Genomic DNA, 6401 nt, shown 5'->3' with positions numbered 1-6401 from the left:
TCCAGAAAAAATATTACTTAGCGCCCCCTGTCACATGCTATCACCACCCCCTTACAGTTATTCACCCCCCCCCGATCACTCTGCAGCACCCACCAGGGACCAGCGGCGCCCACTTTGGGAATCACTACTTTAGATGGACAGAGAGATATATCTCCTTGATATCATTAAGTTGTATCTCAGACATCTATCTGTCCCCTAAACTATGAGGGTCACCCCCTATGTCTTCAGGCAGACCCAGTCAGATGACCAAACCCCCCCACCGAATACCTGAGTGTTCACCACACTAGAATCATGTCTTCACTGTTATAAAAAGTATAAAATGCCCAGAACTGATGTCGGAGGGACATCTTTTCCATCCATGCTGTCCTCCCAAGGAGCAGCAACTCATCTTGCTCTTCCACCTTGCTATCCTCCTGGTCATATTCAACATTACTTTCCAAATGTGCAGTGAAAGCGAAGGGAGGAAGGTAGGAAGGTTTGGAGGAATGGGAGAAAGGAGAGAGGAAGGTATAGGAAAGGAAAGGAAGGTAGCGGTCCCAGCCCCACTAGGGGAAAATTCACCAGAGCTCTTCAGGGGCTCAATAATGATCAGAGAGCAACTTTAGGGTTTGAATAGCTAGGTTTTATTTTAATTATGAAGGGAAGGTCTAGGGAAAACTAGGAGGTAGGAAGAAAGGGAAAAAGGCACCAAGAGAGAGATCAGGGTCTCAGGGTAGAGAGCAGAGCTTCCAGGGTAGAGAGAGCAAAAAGGCACCAAACTTTCCCATTTATACTTTCCCTGACACCTCCCACAAAGGAAGTGGGAGTTATCAGGGGAAGTTGTAGCAGAGAGAGTCCTGGGAGTTGAGGTCTCCCAGGGCTTAGGATAATCCCAAATGACACAAATTAATAAATTTCTCTTTTTTACTTTTAAGCTAAGATTTGCAGTCTTGCATTCTTGCAAAATGTATCCTTCCCGAACCCAGGGGCTCACCATTATACCCCACAACATTATGAAGGTAAAAATGTCTTTATGTCAACAAGGAAATATAACACATTAAACAGTTGCATAATCTTTTAAATTCTCCTATAATTTAATACCCAGATGGCAGAGTTTTATCCTAGTTATAGCTCTAAAAGGACACAGTCAATCAATAATAAGAGAGCAGGTAGCACAGTGGGTGGAGAGCTGGGCCTGGAGTTGGGAGACACTGGATTTAAACTGGTCTCAGACACTTTCTGTGTGACCATAGGCAAGTCACACTTAACCCTAGTTGCCTAGGCCTTGAGGCTCTCTTGTCTTAGAACTGGTACTAAGACAGAAGTTAAGAGTTTAAAAAAATTAATAGTAAGCATTTATTAAGTGGATTCAAAGACAAAAGTGCCCTCAAAGTAACATGTTCAATTGGTGGGGATCACAGTATATTTGCCTTCTTCACAGAGTTATTGTAAAGAGCTCCAATGGAAAATAGCATGTGAAAACCTTTTATAAACATTATAAAACAGTGTACAAAGGCTTTATTATGACCCTTGATACCTGAAATCTTGTGTCAGTGTTGTGGGGGGCCTGAGGTAAAACCCCGGGGGTTTGGGAAGGGTACCTTTTGCAAGAATGCAAGACTCCAAAACTTAGCTTAAAAATAGAAAAAAAGAAATTTATTAATTTAGAAGATAATGTTGAATCTGGCCAGGAGGACAGCATAGGTGGAAGACTGCCTCCTAGGGGGAATGGCATAAGTGAAAAGCTGCTCCCAGATGACATGATTTCTGGGGTCTTTATACTCTTTATGACAGTGAAGATGTGACTTTGTGCCATGCTGAAGATGTGACTCTAGAGTCATATGCACTGTAATAAATGAGTCAGGGGCCTTATTCTGGTAATAAGGCCAGCAGGAGGATGGTGCTAGCTGAAAGGATGGAATGAGCAGTACCCGGGCTGGGCTTGAAACTTGTTATAAATGTATCAAGGATCCAACCCAGGTAACTGAGCATCAAGTGAAACTCACTGCTAGACACCAGGCTCCTTTAAGATGTCAGGTTACCAGCCCTTCCCTGCTGAGGAAGCAGCTTCCTGCAGGATTGGTTTAAACTCTATTCTAGGTCTAAGCTACCCACATTCTCACTCCCACCGCCCGGACCCCAGGGGGTAAGGGATAAGTGAGTGATCAGGGGAGAAGTCAGGGAAGAACTGAACCAGCCCTGGGTCTCCAGAGCTTTATATACTCTTGGCCCAACTAGCAGTTAGTGCTTTGCACTATGTCTCATGCCACCTTCAACATTCCGACCAGGGCAACTGACAGGTTGCCCCAGGCCAACATGGCAAAGTTATTAATCCTATATTACAGCACTGAGGCATAGGCAGGGGGGAGGTTTGCCTGAATACATAGGAGGTGACCTTCATAGTTTAAAGGACAGATGGGTGTCTAAGATACACCTCCTTGATATCATCAAGTTGTATGTCTCTGTCCATCTAAAGGATGATCCAAGGAGGATAATTCTCTCAGGGTCTTATAGAAGTTATCAGACGTTTTGGGTTAGGAGTCACAAGAATATAAGGGAGCAAAGGAATTTTCCTGCTTACAGTTTGCCTGAAACACTTCTATTGTTTTGGGGGTACAATGCCTGTGCATTCATGATGGCTCAGAGCTGACTGTGGGTTCATAAAAGCTAAAGCAGTGGGGCATGAGTTCCATCATGCCCTTACCAAAACTGGAAAGGCTTCAAGTATAGGCCTGGTGACAGATGAGGAATCTGCTGATTGAAGTCCAGTCTGGCTCTCAAGTTTAGAAAGACTCTTCACAGCTGGGCTGACCGAGAAGTCATGAACTTTTTTCTGCTAAAGTAACTCATAAAGGTGATGTACTGAGGCATAGAAAAAAAGTTACCGTGTCCTGAACGAGGAAAGGGGGGACCACACTAATGAAATATTAAATGTTTGTGTAGCTGTGAATCTTTGTATATATTGTGAACTTTTCATAGTCATTGAACATTTATTAAACACCTGTTATGCTGGATACTACTAAGTTCAGAGCTATAAAAAGAGTAAGGATGAAAAAGGGGTTTTATGGGTTCAATATATTAAAGATGGTCACCAGAGGATTGAACTATTATCAATCCTCAATTAAGAATAATCTCAAATCAAAATTGACTTTTATGGAAGTTTATTTACATGAGAGAAGAGAGAGAGGAATAAAATAAGAATCTATCTCACTGATTAATCCAGTTGATCTTAACCCTCAGCCAAGGGTTAAAGGGCCTGAGGCCTGGAGGTGAATGGAGCAAACTTCATTCACAGAGTCTATAAAAAGAAGTTTCTTAATAGAAGTTCAGGAAGATTCAGTCTTTAAACTCACCAGGTGGAACTGTCTCAGTCACAAACTAGGAAAGCTCCCTCAGGTCCCCTTCACCAAACCAGCAGCTTCACTCACTCAACTCCCTCTTTTAAAGGGGTCACATATGCGTCACTTCTAGCGCCTTCCCCTAGCCTGTGTGTCCAATCACAATAGATGCTTTGGGGGCGGTTGGTTGATTCTGATTCGTTACTCACTCTAGCATACGTGGGTTAGGATCTCCCAGAATTGGAAGGGGCTCTCACCTTTGGTGATTAAATCTAAAGATGGGAACTGTAGACTTAATCTAATTATCACAAAAGGGAGGCAAGAGACAGTCCCAGGGATAGCTGGAAAGCACAGTGGATAGAGTGCCAGGCCTGGAATTGGGAGTACCTGAGTTCAAATGTAGCCTCAGATACTTCCTAGTGGAACCTAAACAAGTCACTTAATCATCTCTGCACCTCCAACATCACCTCCTTGCCTAGCACTTACTGCTCTTCTGTCTTAGAATTGATATTAAGACAGAAGGTAAGAGTTTAAAAAGACAAAACAGTCTTGCTCTCCAGGAGCTCACTGTCTAAAAACTCAAACAAGCTATATACAGGATAAATAAGAAATAGTCAACAAAAAGGAGGCCTAGAAATAAGGGGGATCTGGAAGGCTTCCTGTGGGAAGTAAGACTTTAGCGGATACTTAGAAGTGCCAGGGGATATGAATTCTGTTTATTTCATAGTTCAGGATCAGTAAATCCATCATGCTGTGTTTACAGGCCTTTGTTCCCTGGGGCAGGTCGCTCTCCTTGATCCAGGTCTTCTCCTTCCTTGTGATTCCTGTCCATGTCTTTCTGCAGGCCCTCTAGTGAGGCTCTAACTCAGGTGCTGGACATCTTTTCACATTTTGGAGTTACCACAGAAGCACCTGGCTGTCCACTTGTTAACCTTCTTTCTCACATGATCAGATTATTTTTAGGCATATATGTCATTAAATATGTCTTCATTCATGCTAGTCATGATGGGTAATTGTGTCTACCTACTTATGCCCACAGTGCATCATTCCATTAACCTTTGAGTCACCTGCAGTTTTGATTCCTCTGAGATCATGCTGTGGCATGCTTTAATGATGGAAGGTCACTGGAAGAATATGGATGGTATAGAGATAGGCATTTAGATCAGTGAATAGCTTGGAATCACTAAATGTATTGCAGTTAGTTTTTCATATGTAAACCAGATTGATCTCCTTGTATTTAATTCTGGGCCTACTTCATCATCTATATGCAGTTATATGTACTGATGGATGTCTATAGGCTATCTCTGGAACTGCATGGAATAATTTGGGGAGATATGTGTTCATTTATTTTATTTTTCCTATAAATATGGTTAAAACACTCCCTCCAAGGATCTCATCAAGGAAGGCACTATAGTGACTTGGAGCTTGATGTAATCCACACAAAGTCCCAAAAGGCTTAAGCTAAAGTTTAAAACTACCCTAAGATTTTTGAGACATCCTTTATATAGTGTAGTTTACAATGAAGTTCTTAATTCACAACAATCCTGTATAGGGATTATTCTTATTTTAGAGATGGGGAAATTGGAATTCAGGTTAAATGATTTATTCAAGATCACAAAGACAGAGGAAGAAGTAGAAATCAAACTTAGTCTTTCAGGTTTCAAGTTAAATGCTTTTTCTACTATGCCACTGTCTAAAAGACATTTATTCATCTCCCCCAGCTTTGTTGAAGAATAGCAATCTAGAATGTGACTCTGTCTTTAAACAAAACTCAAAGCCTAAACAGGCAGAGCCTGAGAAAGTTGTTCCTGGGTGTGACTGGGGCTAGGATGTGACTCTGTCCAGGATGTGTGGCTCTGGTCCCCAGGGACCTGATTTTAACTCCTTCCTCTTGCTTCTGGGGTTGGAATGAATACACTGGTTGTTTTGAGACTATTGATGTTAATCCTGACCTTAGAAGAGGATTGGCCTTTCCTACTTTTTAAGATGGAATTAGAAGGCAGGAAGGGGTTTGGGCCATCTCTAGGAGCAATAGCCTAGGCTGTGAGAAAAAGGGACATAGTCTCATTTAGTCTACACCAAATAGTCTGCTGCCTACAGAAGTTTGGGGTAGATTCCAAGAAAAGACAGGTTCTCTGCTCCCCACCTCCCAAGATTTTACAATCTAGCAATGGGTTAAACTAGCATGTATACATAAAGAAATACTACTTATATAAGTTTAGATCCATGTCTACCCATTAAGCCACTTGACTTTCACATTAGAGAGTACTCTTTGGGGAAAGGGAAAAAAAAATCTCTTTTTTTTGTTCATCATCCCTCCCTTCTCAACTTTTCTCTTTTTTATCCAGTGTCTAGCATATGGTAGGTGTTTAATAAATGGTTAGTGATTTCCTTTCAGTAGATATCTTTATACACTTTTCTCAGGCTGGGTCAGTGTCAGACTTGGAGTCAAGAAGATCTAAGTTTGAGTCTTACCTCAAATTCTTACTAGCTATAGGATGTTGGAAAAGTCACTTAACCTCTCTGCCTCAATTTCATCACCTGTAAAATGGGGATAATATTTATCTCAAAGGGTTGTTGTGAAGACTAATTGAGATAACCCATGTAATTTGCAAACATTAAAGCACACTACACAAATGTGATTACCCCAAGTCCAACCTGATAGACCCATGCAACCCTTTTATTCAAGCAATTTTTGAAATTCTTCCCACAAAGACTTTAGGAACCCACATATTGAGGGGATGAATTCTCTCATCTCACCTTGGAATTAGAGAAGGCTAGTGCTTGAGGTACCCTGGAGACCATTTGGCTCCTTCATTCATGAAATAATGTACATAGAGTGCTTTTCAAACCCCTAAATGACTACTACATAAATGTCCATTATCATTATCATTATCATTACAGATAGGGAAACTGAGGCTTAGAAAGGAGAAGTGACTTTCTCAAGTTCATTTGGCTGGGATTTGTAGTACTTACCTCACAGATGTTAACTTGGAAATAACAGAACTACTAAAGTAGTCAGCAAAAACCATGTCTTTAATCAGGAAAGAGGTCCAATAATCACAGAGCCAGGCTCCAAGATAC

The sequence above is a fragment of the Gracilinanus agilis genome, chromosome 6, assembly GCF_016433145.1.
Source record: "Gracilinanus agilis isolate LMUSP501 chromosome 6, AgileGrace, whole genome shotgun sequence".
Classification (NCBI taxonomy): Eukaryota; Metazoa; Chordata; class Mammalia; order Didelphimorphia; family Didelphidae; genus Gracilinanus; species Gracilinanus agilis.
Note: the sequence above shows the minus strand (reverse complement) of the source record.